General features: G+C 34.0%; 1 long non-coding RNA gene across 1 annotated transcript; it reads left to right on the top strand.

The window, feature by feature from the left end:
- Nucleotides 1-10,091: 10,091 nt before the first annotated feature.
- LOC124439945 lies at nucleotides 10,092-11,836 on the top strand. Its single transcript, XR_006946504.1, has 3 exons — nucleotides 10,092-10,272; nucleotides 11,306-11,351; nucleotides 11,705-11,836. It is a non-coding gene; the product is annotated as an uncharacterized LOC124439945 (long non-coding RNA).
- Nucleotides 11,837-14,812: the final 2,976 nt, after the last annotated feature.

The following is a 14,812-nucleotide window of genomic DNA, read 5'->3' as shown; positions in this document are numbered from 1 at the left end:
CTTCTGGTTGATTGCATCTAAAATTGCCTGTCCACCGACGCATTTATTGAAATAAGTAACTCGATGCCACGTCGAACAAATCCTTTTGAAAATATGGTATTACTTATGCCATCACCCTTGCCATAATCCTCTATTATTTGGCTGTTTTCTTTCCCGTAAAAATATGTGTGGTGCAGTAATAGAGAGCTTAAGCAAACTACGTTTTCGACAATACGGACGTAAACCGGAAGTAATTCTACAACCTGCCAGTTATTGCGCATGACGAGAGAATCACATTGTTAGGTCGAAGACTCCAGAACTTGCGTTCTGAGGTTTTTGTTGATAAAGTGTTTGCTAACAGACGAAGAAATGAGAGAAACGTCGTCTGCAAGTTTAGAGTGAGTATTTCATTTGTTATTCGATAAATACAATACACCAGGCTGCCAAAATTAAATAGATGTGCAGATTTTATACAAAAATGTTTGCTCAAAGTATTTGTGTTAAATTCTTATAATTAACAATCAAATGCATTGAAGTGAAAATTTAAATATATTTTTATATAATTTAAATATATGAAATGGTCGAAATAACACGACGTTTTGTTATGTCGCGAAATACTAGCCGTTGACCCTTTTCAAGCAAAACGAAAAAGAACTGACAAAGCAAAGTATTAGGAGAAGGTAGCTTAAACTTGGAAAAAACAGATAAACCAAAATTTAAGGTTCCAATCCGCGCTGTACGGGTACAGATACAGCTGTTAACATAAAAAATCTAAAACGAAAGCTCGTGAGGAAAAGAGTGCAAGTGGAATATCACCAGAACCGACAGAATTGGATACTTTTTTAGAAGAGCTATCAGAGAGACAATTGTCCTCAGATGAAGAGCGGTTCCAGAGTTATCAAGAGAACGAGAAAAAGAATGAACTGGACAGAATAAAGTCCCTAGATATACGTAAGAAAGCGATGGAGAAGTTGTCAGAAACCAAACTACGAAAGGAAAAGGAGAGTGATAGTAGTGACCAAGAACCACATAAAAAGACGTCGATCAGGAGGGGAAATTGTTGCTCACCTTAAAGAAAAAAATGAGGTAGAATTGGAGATGAGAAAACAGGAGTTGGAGATGAAAAAACTGCAATTTGAAGCAGATAAGAAAAGATAGGATGATATATTTAATTTGCAAATGCAGCAAAATACTATGATAATAAATTTAATCAAGGAAAAAAACAATACAAAGTAACTTCAGAAAAAGAAACACCATATAAAAACAGTACAAGAAATTGTTCTACAACAACCGTATTGTTTTGTTAACTGGCAGCACATTCCTTGCTAACTGGTTCTTACATTTTATAGTTTGTTTATAATTTGTTGTCTCAAAATTTTATTGTCATATTGCTCTATTCATGAGCAAGTCATTATCATTATTTGCCTAGCTGTTATGTCAGTTTATAGTAAATATTGATTAAATGGTGTATAATTTTAGTAGAGAGTGATAATTCTAATTTTAGAAGCACATACTTTTTATGAAAAATAATTTTGAAGTGTTGGAAGAGAAATGTTAAAATATTCGGATGTAAGATTTTCATATAGACAAGTATGAGCATTTTCCATAAGAGCTGCTACAACATACATTTTGCCAACTGAGCTTAATCCTAATGTTAAGTTTTGTTTAAAATACAAACATTTAAATGTTTTGACCAAAAAGCCACTCAACAGAACTCGTACAGAGCTCATAGAATTGTTGAAGTCTTTCATTTGTTGTGTTAATTTAATATCACTAAATGGGGACTGTAAATATACCCGCAAAGGATAAGCTGGATCCCCATACAAGCAAAGTGGATTTCCATTCCTAGTAAATGCATTAATATCATATCATTAAGCAACAGTGAATCTCTTAACATTCCTGCTTCATGCCTTTTCCTTTCTAAAACAACGTAAAAGTACATAATAATAGTTAATAAGTTGTCTTTTGTATTATATCCTATACTATGTAGATGTAAAAAATATCAAACTGAAAATATACATACCAACTGGACCATAAATATGTGCCATAATACCATTTGGTATAGCTAAGCTCTGGAATTTCAAACTATGCACTCTTTTGTGTACATTATAAACCTGACGTTGGTTAACTGTTGGACGACATATTGGCCTGACTTTTCCATCAAAAAAACCAAAACAATTATTCAGAGCTGCACCTTTCATGGTAATTGCCCTTGCATAATTTTAAAGACACTCTCAATTAAGAATATTGTTGTTCCTTCTGGTAATACGATGGTAATACGATGCCCATGCATTTCGAATATAAAATCAAGTACAACATTTGTTGGCATACTTAAGAAAGGAACCGTTCGACCAAATAGGTTAACCTTGTCACTATAGCGACAAGGGTATGCCATTCGATTAAGGAGAATACAAAGTCCTTCCATACAGGGTCATGTTGATCTTTGAGGACATTTGGAAACTTCGGGTATGTGCAAAACTTCTGCCAGATACGGTAGATCACACTTATCAAATCTGAAGAAAGCCTTGCACTCAGCTTCTGGGATGTCTTCCAAATTAAATTGATCGTATGCTTCATAGCAAAAATCTGAATTTTTTGAAGTGAATGCCTCTAAAAGTAAAACTAGCTCCTCGTCGGTTAAACAGTTGTTCGCATGACTGAGATGTGCTGCACTTCTTGCATTCCTGAATGAATTTTCCATACCAATTAACCCAAAATTAACTTATTTAAAGCAAGCTGAAGTTTGTTGTGAAAAATATAATTCAGCTTAACTGTTCAGATTTCCCGCCACCGACCGCGTCCTCGAACCAGACCTACACTCGCCTTGACGTTCGTGTTGTCGAAAACGTCACTTGTTTAAGCTCTCTAATGTACGCGATGATGGATCAGAAAAGGCACAAAAACTAATGCTTCATTAACCCAAAGTATGGCCAAATATAAGTTTTCCATAAAGTATGCCATCAAAGTATGATCCCTACAGTATCCTACGAGTATACTGTATAATCCACATCCATTTGAATTGTATATGATCCTAGGTTATCTAGCACAAAGTAATGACCATTAAAAAGCAAACAAGTTACAAGATTATCATTATTCATTTGTTCAAAACATGAAAAAAGTATGAACATTGTACACGTTTAGAATTCAAACAATTTCTTTGGTCGAAAACTTTGATCTAGAAACGCACGGAATGATGTTGATAGAAAATTTCTCGGATTTCTCTAAAATATCTCTAGGATTTCTCTAGGAAAAATTTTCTTGACAAGGACGAACAAATGGCGGATTGTTTGAATATTTACCACAATTTATCCCTGACTAAGCAAATGAAGATGAAAAAAACTAAAACGGCTGAAGTATTTGAGCCAGAAAAGAAGAAAAAAAAAGATTTGCTAACGTAGAAGGAAACAAAAACCATTGGCCTGTATAAATTGAGAATTTTTTGATTTCATAGTATATAAAACGAAATAGATTACATTTAACCGTTTTCTGTTCAGACTCATGATCTGCGTATCTTATCGTTAACAAACTACAATTAAAAAAAATCCATTGGTCAATGATATTATAAGCATGTGAGTATATTCAAATTTTTTTCTATACAATTTCATGTAGACATGGTGCTGTTTCCTACAATCATTATCACCTGTTTCATTTTCTCTTCATCTTATGCTGACAATCGACTCAAGTGTGAATTAACCATGACGGTAGAGAAATATTCGTTTTTGTTGTATGAGTTATATGCATTTTAAATGTGATTGATTCATTGCTTGTTAAATGACCTAAAACAGGGGTCTCCAAACTTTACAGCCAGAGGGCCACATGACTTTCATCCAGCATGTTGAGGGCCGACGAATCGTATACCGCTGGTCAAAGAGCGAATATTTTAATAAAACGAAGTACATAACACAAGCTTCATTAGTTAAGAAAATATTTATTCAAAATTTAAGGGTTGAATTTCAACAAAGTGTAATATCATAACAAAATCACAATTAGTCTGTTCAGTTTTCTCAATGTGGGTGTTGAAATTGGCTTTCTTAAGTGTCTCTGCGGGCCGGATTGAGAGGCCCAACGGGCCGCATCTGGCCCGCGGGCCGTAGTTTGGAAACCCCTGACCTAAAATAAATGCAATGTTTCCCTCCAGTTAAACATGTGATGCTTGCTCATTTTAAGTTCCAAACAAATAAAAGAGCTGTAATTCCAAAAACTCAAGAAAAAACTTTCTCGAGTTTATTATGTACGGAAATAAAGTAATAATAATAAAAAGATTCAGAAAACACTTGGAAGTCAATCGAAAGTGCTGTGGTCACCTTTATAGCATTTTGTAACGAATTTTTAGGGATGAATGTCCTATTAAAGACGTTGATTTTTCAAGAGCTGTCAAAATGTATGATCTTTGTTTCTACATAACAAAAAACTTGATCTCCACTACCTTGAGAATTAGTGAGTTTCGTTTTCCTTCGAGTCTCATGCAATGTTCCCCTTGCATGACTTCGTTTCGGCAAACATAGAAAATTTTTGTAAAGAAAACTCACTATTTCCCTCAAAACAGAAATTATAAGTTTATAAGATATAACTTATATTTTGCATGGACTTTGGCCATCATAATGAAAGAACTGATCTTTCAATTTTAAAAACTGGAACTAGACGGTCTCTATGCAATGTTTTAAATTCACAGTTTTTATTTGCTATTTTTTTGTGTTAATGCTGTTAGTGCCATGACAATAACTTTGTTAAAGTTCAAGCCATCATTTAGTTACATGAATAACTTAAAATTATAGGTAGTTATTAGTTTAGGTTGGCCACACTTACAGTAAGTGTCTTTAAACTACTCGTTTGTGTTAGCAATAAAGGTTGCATACTCACTGAAAAAATGGGTTGTAGCACGTACTGGAAAGGACTTAGCTATGCATTGCCTGTGACTGTGTTTCATAGAACAGCTTTATCTTGAACAAGTATAACATTTCCTCCCTCTCCCACACAGACGTCTCAAATGTGCGCAATATATTTACCACAAACAAAACATTTTACAACATGTAAAACAAACTTTAAAGTCTTGTAAATTCTCTTTTTCCGGGTATTAGATAAAAAGTCTATACCAAAAATGATATAGCTATAATATTTATTGCATTGAGTTGTATAAAAAACACACGATCAAAACCACGTTGAATTAAATTTTACTTATGGTTTTTGGGAGAATTTCTTATGGGATTTTTAGAATATTCTAGTACTTATTTAGATACAACTTACTTATTTAGATACAACAAAGTTCTTATTTTTCAAAATATTTTCGAAAATGTTATTGCTGTTCAAGATTTTAATCTACTATCATTGCTCATTAAAAAGCAAATTATAAGAGTTAAAAAAAAACTTTTAAAATTGCTATTTAATAGATCCATGGAATTTTGTTGGAATTCGCACCACAGAGTGGTTCATGTTTTTCGAGACGTTTTGTTTCCACTAAGCTAATTAGCATATAATCTGTTCATAATATTTTAATCTGTTTACACAACATCAGTTCAAATACAGACTTAAACGACCTTTTTATATTTTAGCAAATAGGAAAAATGCATTTCCAGTGTTTTGTGACATGAAATCCGGAGGTATGGTATTGATTTTAACTATGACACGTTTCTTGTTATCTCCGGCATGTATAGTATGGAAAGAGCGAGTTAAGATATTTTATTTATTATTTCCGAAAAAAGACAAAAATATGCATCAGCAATTTGATCGAGACAACTTCATCTTAGATTGGTCGACAAACTTGTCATTTTCTTAACTTAAGTAAGAAACTGGCCGTCACGTAGCTATATGTGTGATAGTTTAAATTTGATGCTCTTTTACATAATTACATTTTTTGAAGTTTATACAAGATCAATCTTCTGGTCTGTTGTTGTACAAGTCCGGGAGTGATTTAGATGAAGCGTATTGAAAGTATTGTCACAAATTTCACAAATCACTGAATTGTGAAAACTGACACTTACTTTTTGATATATTTGTTCAGTAAGTGTAAAGAGCTGCACAGAAATTGTAGATTGTAAAACACGTCGATTCATAGTGTTAATGCCGTCTAACAAGTAGCTACCTCATACAATTCTAAGCTGGAACTAGAAAATTAAGCTAAAACAAACTGATCTAGGTATTTTCTTTCTTCTCTCATTAGGTGCGTTTTGTGCTGTACAAAAATGGCTTAGAACAACTGGTCTTAAAATTCAAAAGTGAACATTGCAGCTACATGAACTGGTTTACAAAGCACAACCTCGTGCAATCACCATGGCTTGATATAACATCGTCTACATTTAACTACTTTACAATCGTAGGACCTTGCTGGACAAGATGTCGTGATTTTCACATCAATCACTTCTAAGGTGCATGTTCCAAAGATGAAGGATGGTTAAGCATTGGAAACGCTGTAGGATGCGCCTGGGAAAACAGATTTTCAGGAACATCATTCATTTACACCAAGGTTGGGCAACACAAAAATTACAATAAATACAGTAAGTTGTGGAAGTTGATTTTCATATCCTATTTGTGCTATGGCAGCGAAAATACTCCGTGATCTTAAATTACTATTATGAATAAAAAAACTGTTCCCAAATTTTGCTATCTTTCATACCAGATTTAAGTTTGAAGTTTACAGTATTTGACAAATCGTTTCAAGTTATATGTAGTAAAAAAGTCATAAAATGTTTCATCAATTTTCTTAGTGGCGTGCTATTTCTAATCAGCATTCTAATAAACTAAATTCCTTTTCAAAACCTGGTTGTTGCAGCAAATTTTTGTACTGACTTCAACAAGTACTGCGGCCTACAGTGATTCAGCTTTGACGTAAGAGGGTCAAAAACGTGTGTTACTCGCCTTTTCGAGGGACTAATTCTTATTTTGATATTGTAGTTTATCTAATAACGGTCCAAGCACGTAAAATTGAAACCAAAGAGATAAATTTCTAAGACCAATTTCAGAGGACTTCTGTAATAGATTTGTCTAGATTAATAATTAATTATAGCGAGAGACTTGCCGAGCGGAAATCGAATACGTGTGATAAAAATCAATGCCCAACATAAAGTTCTGATTAGAGCCATAGAAATAGACCAAAAAAAAAACAAATTGTGAAATTTAAATTTATTGTGACGTTTCGTCTTTACTCAAGACATCTTCAGACAAATAATAAATAGGACGTTAAGACAAGGTATTATATTTACAAAAAGGTGTTAAATTACTACTAAAGGAAGCGGTGTCGAATGGATACATGATAAGGAAGTTTCGAAGTGAAATGAAGAGAAATTAAAAGAGGTTAAGTGGAATGGAGTTTCCTTGCACATTAAGTGAAGGCTTGTGTTTGTTGAAGGCTTTCATGGATGGAGAGTTCATAAGTATCGTTGGAAGAGGAGATTATTTTAAAGTCGTCTAAGTTGGGGGTGTGTCCAGTTGCGTTAATGTGAGCAAGAATGCTTGATGATGCAGGGTGGGAAACTTGGTTGCCTGTAAGGGGGGATATTCCCAAGTGCTCCGAAAATCTGGTGTGTAGATGACGTGTGGTTTGACCCACATACGAAGCGTTGCAGCTTCGACACTTGAATAAATAGACTACACCAGATCTCAGAGGCTTGGGAATTTTGTCCTTAAAGGGGAAGAAAGAAGAGATACGTTGAGAAGGGAGGAAAACAAATTTAATGGATATATGTGAAATAATTTAACTAAATGAAGCAATTGATAGTCAAACAGTAATCGATATACAACATTGTTATATTGATACATTGATGCCTAACTTCATCTACTTAACAATCGTAAGTAAAATTGCACTTTGCATGAACACTTATAATTTAAAAATTAAACGAGACTTACCTGTAAGTTGAAGTTTGATTGTAATTCTATGCGTTATTGGACAAAGAAACTAAGGAATCATTTGAGATTTGCGCACGCAGATCGAGGAATCAGTTTTCAACGCTACGAGTGATTTTAACAGCATTCATACAATTAGGGCGGGTTTAATCTAATTTTTTCACCAAAATACTGTTAGGTGACTCTCCAATGTAATAATGGATGGGTGACTCCTTCGTTTCCTTGTCCAATAACTCATAAAATTACAATCAAACTTCAACTTACAGGTAAGTCTCGTTTAATTTTTAAATTCTATTTCGTCATTGGACTACGTCACTAAGGAATCATGTGAGAATTTCAAAGTGTTGTGCTTTCGTTTGTAATGGCTTATTATAGTATTTATGAAAAGTTGAAGCATTACTCCACTAAGCCGCTTCGATAATTGCCTCAATTGAAACAGATGCTTGACTCCCAGCTAAAGATGATGCTGCTTATGTGCTGTGCCTAGAAAATTCATTAATTCCGGCAAGCTTCAAAATGTTTTCATCCATCTCGCTATAGTGTCCGTGCTAGCAATATTAAAAGGTTTGTGTAACTAATTAATTACTGCTTGGAATTTCCGCTAAAAGTTTTTGTTCTTTCAATGTACTCAGTGAGGAGTTTGAACTAGAAAAGTTCTTCATCTGGTTCATATTTTATAACTACTAATGGCTTTAAATGTTTTCCCAGCCGAGACGTTTTTAAAAGTTTGTCGAAAAAGAATATATACTTATTATCCTCCTGAGATATATTGTCTAGTGATAATGCCTTAAGAGTTTGGCACCTCTGAGCAGAAATAAGCGCTAACAACATGGTCAATTAAAGTGTTAGCTTTTTCAGTGTCAAGATTTCATTTGACTGAAATGATTTTAAATAGTCTAGCAATAATCGTACATTCCAAATTCTAGTGTAGCACGGTAGCGATGGGCAATTTTCGAACACTCCTTTAATGAATCTGCAAAGCAATGGGTGTGTTCCAAAACTAGTACAATCTGACAAAATTACTATCAATGATAGCGCACTCCTTGCAGTATTTAGTGCACTGTAACCTATCCCTTTTTTGAAAAATTCTGCAAGGAAGTTTTTCCCTTCTTCTACATTGGGAAAAAAGAGATTGATATTTCCTTGATGACAAGATTGTCTCCATCTTTCCCAATATAATTCATACTGCTTTCCTGTACCTGATCTCCATGCGAATTCCAAGATTTCCACAGCTTTTTTCGAAAACCCTCGGTCTTTGAACTGTTCCATAATAAATGACACATTATTAACACTAGTTTCTCGTGGAGAAGGCGTTTCTCTGATGGATTGCTGGGAAGAAAAATTGTTGATGGTGTTTGTGGGAGCAAGATGGGTGGTTGCATTAGTATTCTCATTGCCACTGGCCACCAAGGTTGGGTTGGCCACTTTGGTATGACAAGAAGTCCCTCCAACTTTTCCTTTTGAATTTTTTGTAATCCTAACTAATCAAACAAAAAGGTGGAAAAGCATAAAATTGATAACACAGCCATGAATGATGGAAAGTATTGATTACAATTGATTCTGGGTCTGGAGTGTACGAAATATAGGGCTTAATAGTTAACTATGGAGGCAATAAGGTCGTTAACTATGGAGGCAATAAGGTCGATGTTTGGCTTTAAACTTAGTTTCTTACAAGCACTAAGAAAAATGTTTTTATTCAGGCACCACTCAGTGGTGCGCCGAGCTTTCCTAGATTCACTGTATACATCGACTTTATCCTTGCCAGGTATACGGGCAACTTTGATATAGACCTTATTAACAATGCACCAGTCCCAAATTGTTTTGATAAGATTATTGAATAATGTGAATGACTAGTTCCCATTTTGTTTATAGTGTTCTGAACTGTGGTGTTATCAACCATTACTTTTACGTGCATTTTTGAAACAGATTTTTCGTGTGACTTGAGTCCAAAATACACTGCTAGGATTTCTAAATAGTTAATGTGACATTGACTCTCCTCTAGAGTCCAGAGCCCTCCAGTTTTATAGTTATTTATGGCACACTCCCAGCCCACTTTAGATGCATCTGTGTACATAATAACTTGTCGTTCTGGTCTAATTAGATTGTTTGATGTTACTACATGTTCTATCCACCACTGAAGCTACTTCTTTGCATTAGAGGACAACTGCAGGTGTGTGTCATAATTCCCTTTATTTTGTTTTAGAGCATGAGCTTTCTCACTCTCTGTAATCGGAAAGTACAAGGGCCAATACATTACCGTGGAAATGTCGAAGTAATAAACCCAATGACCTGCGCAACTCCCCCTTATTACAGGTATCCTACAAGAAAGTAGGTTGGTAACGGCCAATTTGAGCTTTATTGCTTTTTCTGGTATTAATGAAACATTCATAGTTTTTGAGTTTAGAATAAAGCCAAGAAATACGATAGTTTGTGTTGGTATTAGCACCGATTTTTAGGGTGAGTGACAAAATTTAAGTTATCTAAAGCTTGGACTGTGTCCACAACATTTGATTCACATTCATAAAAGTTTTCATCAATCAAGATGGAGTAATCAATATAGGCTGATGAAATATAGCCTATTATTCTTATTGATGAATACACAGGATTTAGTAATTTAGTTAACATTTTTAGGGCTAATGCTAACCCAATAGTGTAGCAAGTAAATTTATATAAATTGCCATTCCAAGTAAATTTTAAATATTTCTGATGTTCAGAACAAATGCGCACTGAGCTAACAAGAGAAAGCAAAAAGATTTACAATCTTCAATTACGTGCCACACGAACGCCAATTGCTGAATTTTTTGTACTTTTGGTAGATGTCATCTACTAATATCTAGGATAAAGTATTCTTTATTAACATTTATGAACGTAATTACTAGAGAAAGTACAGTAGCTCACATTGGAGCAAAGCTTATTATCACGACAAAACCTAATTGCCTTTAAGATAATGTAAGTTGTAGCAAGAAGGGGTAATGTGGCAACTCATAACCTTAATTATCTCCTTTCCTGAATCTCTTAAGATAGTACAATATTTTATTTGAATGTAATAAAAAACAAGCAATACTTTCGATCGGTCATCGATGGAGTGCATGGTTTTGCCAAAGGTATTCGTTTCTTAGTAAGCTTTAGACTCTCCTAATCTGATGTGCATATTTTATACTTTCCCTTTACTAATATTTACGCAAAGTAGAATACTTACAATATGTTATTTACACGAAGATTTGGGCAGAAGCATTTAGCAATAGGCATAGCTGCATTAGTGTAACATTATTATATGTCAGTAAGTGCTCCTCTTTTAATTGTTTCATTGAATTAAAGATATGTATAAATACATGACTGAAACCCTTAATAAACGTAGATATTTCTCGGTGTCGTTTAAAATTTTCGTTTTGGAACCATTTAGTGTCGTTTACAATATGTTAAACATTTGCTAATAATTACCAATTACACGAAGTACTCATAAACTTAAATATATATTATGTTTACACAGGTTCGTTCTCTTGAGATTCCGCTATTTTGTGCGTTGATTTCCTCAGGTAAAGTTTTAAATATAGCTATGAAATAAAATTTTCTTTTCGCCTTTAGGAAGACGATAAAAAGGTCTGTGTAGCTAAAAGATAGCTTTGTTTTTATTGCCAACTAATAATGAGCTTTAAATCTTAGCTCTGGACAACTGACTTTAAAAGTGATGAAATTTTTTTTCTTTGACTTTTGAAAATATTTTGCTTAATCATCATCCGATTTGGTAAAAATGACATCACAATTAATGCAATGGCTTTTGTATCGGACAATTTAAATAATAAACAGTGCTACTATTTTGTCATAAAATGGAATTCTAAAGAATTATTATTACAATACAAACGCTATTAAACTCGCTTTCTATTTTTAGGCAACCGAGAAATCATTTTTTGAGGAGTCCCTTTGTCTTTTGTAATATTTAGTTTGTTCATGCCAGTTTAAGTATTTGCGTGATTTGAATATAATTTTATGTAGTTATCATGAAATAAATGATGTTTGAGGCATATGTACGTCTACATTGTCTATACTTATATTTCCCAACTTCGTGTGTGTAATATGGATATTCAAATGATAAATTTGGCTTCACGTACATGCCAGTCAGCAGTTTCTTTTTGCATCTCTGGGAAAATTAAATTTTTTGCATGTTTTATTAAGCAAATTTTATGTGTTTCGTTGTGGCCACTGATGACGTCGTGGCCAATATGAAGCATTTTACCGTATATTTATAAGCAGAGAAACTTATATTTTCGCGTAATTCTTGGAAATAATATCAACATTCAATGCAGAAGAGAGCGAGGTTAGATTGCATGTGTGGGCTTATTCGGATGTTTTCCTTTGTAAAATCATCTGCAAACCCATAAAGATAATGTAGAAAGCTGCCAATTTTGTTGCTGCTCCGTGTAATAAAGAAATCATTTTTATTTAGTAACATGTACTCTCTATATCCAGTGGCGTCACTCAAGTGAACCGCTTTTGTTCTTGAATCAGTTGAATTGTATTTGATTTCGCTTTAAAATTCTCTGCCCCATGACAGAGTGGTATGGCCACCCTGAAAGTTTTTAGTACAGCTATGAAAGTTTTACTTCGTAAAAAATTATTATTATTCATTTTCTCTTAAAGCGATAGTTTTTTCATGGTGAATGAAGACAGAAAAACTAGCATATCATTAAAGTACTTTATTATAAACTGTTCTAAATGTTTTACATTTGTAAATATATGAGGCACCGTCCACTCGTATACGTTTTCATTTGAAAACGCAACTCCTATGCGTTTTTTAAAAGATTTACGTCCACAAGTGGCGTTTTCACAGCGTTTTTTCCATCCACACGAAAACAATTGATCTACTTGAAAACCATGCTTCTGCTTATGGCGCATGCGTATCCTGATAAACAAACATCAAATTACCACAGACTACTTCGATGCTCTTTCCATTCTTCTTTAATCACAGTTCGACTGACAAAGTTGTCCACTAAGCGCTGGTACGTCCCGATTTTCTACAAAAATATCCTCATAGAAGAGATTGACGTCCTTTTATCTGTCCATGATAAGAAGACTGTGATGGTAATTATCGAATATTTTCTGGTCTTTAGTAATAATCATTTAGATACTGGAAAGCACTAATTTTGATTTAAAGAACGCTATGAGGTTTGCCATAAGACCTAACGTTAAAGCCGATAAAAATGCTTGCCGATTCGTGATGTAATATGAGAGAGCGTATTACTTGTGATAGGTAAAGGTTATACAAAATTTGAAGTGACACAACTGCAGGGGGGCTCTCCTTCAATCAGCCATATGCACACATATCTACTTACATATTTGGTTAAAGAGTAATTGAAGTAATTTTTTAGAAATACGCCTCCAAAGATCACTTTACATAATAATATTTATATGATATTGACAATACACTAAAATCGCAAATTTGTGCTTTAAAAGTATTAATAGGCTAAATATTAAAGTTTTATAAGTCCGAAGGTCTAATTACTAACAATATTTAATCGATGATTTTGTCAGGGGCCAGTATATTTTCGGAGTCGCTTTCACTTGACACTCTGACGCCCCATACATGTACACTAATCTAAAATTAATGTTTTCAGTAGAGAAAAAGGCTTCTTCAATTAATGTGCTTTGTTAATTTTCCTTTTTTATATTTCAGGGTAATGATTGTAGAATCTATTATAAATTTTAATAAAATTTGCTTTTTGCAAAAAGAAAATACTGACTTCGGATGTAAAATATATATTATTACATGGCAAGCGTCACCTCCGAAAAGTGGCGCGCTTTGATTGGCTCAGAAGCATTTCTGCCGGTCCATTGTTTTCCCATTATCGACCACGGTCCAAAACGCGTAATTTTACAGTCAAATGTGAACAAACTTCGTCAAGCAAACAGCAAAATGAAAAAAAAAAACAAAATAAAAATGATTTCAAATGTGAGGCGAAGGAAAAACACTCGGAACACAGTATTCAGACCATACAATTTGAAACGAATTCTTTTTTACTGACAAGACCTAGAAAAGTGAAAGTCAACCCGTACAAAACAGCAAAAACGAGAAAGAAAGCAAGCTTTGTTTAATGTCAAATAGTGCCATAAAAAAAGCCTTTTGATAACCTCCCTTCTTGGTCTTTATGGAGAAATATGGGACATCTGTCTTTTTGTACAAACCTCGTCCTACGGGCTCGGCCTGTACAAAAAGACTTCGATCCGTTATTTCTCAGTTAATACCTCGAGCTCGATTATTAAGGGCTTAGTAATTCCTGGAAACATTACAGACATTACTGCATCTCATTTTTAATTGAAATTAACATGACAACAAAAATTATTTGTTAGAAATTTCTAAACAATAATTCATTTCCATAACCATAACCATAACCATAACCATAACCATAACCATAACCATAACCATAACCATAACCATAACCATAACCATAACCATAACCATAACCATAAATATAACCATATGAACCCGAACATACGTTTTATTGCCAAAATAACAGTACAAGCCCGCGTTCATGAGCAAAACTAGCACGCTAATTTTGGGCGGGGTGTGTGAATATTCATATTTTCAGCTCTGCCCTGCTGATTTCTTTTGTTGGCTATTTTAATTTCAATTTATCCCCTTTGTTATCGTTCTCGTTTCCCTCCAGCCTTCCCTCCGCATGTAAGCGTCGGCCAGGGTCCATTTGATGCAAAATAATCAGTTGTAGTTGCACTTTGATAAATTTACTCACACTTCTAATTTGTCGATCATTTTGTTGGGTAAGTAATTTAGTCATACAGTTACTTTAAGAGCAAAGCTGCTTAGGAGGTGTTAGAGTAAAGTTTCCAGGTGATTTCATTGGGTGATTTAGTTTTATTGCGTCATTTGGCTGATATAAAGACGGTGTGTGGTGTGCCCTAGGTACTGGGCATTTTATTTTATAAAATAAACACAATGAAACGGTGCGCTGATTTGTCTAAATCTGAGTTTGCATTAGCCAGT

This window comes from Xenia sp. Carnegie-2017, unplaced genomic scaffold (assembly GCF_021976095.1).
Source record: "Xenia sp. Carnegie-2017 unplaced genomic scaffold, XeniaSp_v1 HiC_scaffold_2, whole genome shotgun sequence".
Lineage (NCBI taxonomy): Eukaryota > Metazoa > Cnidaria > Anthozoa > Malacalcyonacea > Xeniidae > Xenia > Xenia sp. Carnegie-2017.
This window is presented reverse-complemented; position numbering and strand designations above follow the sequence as displayed.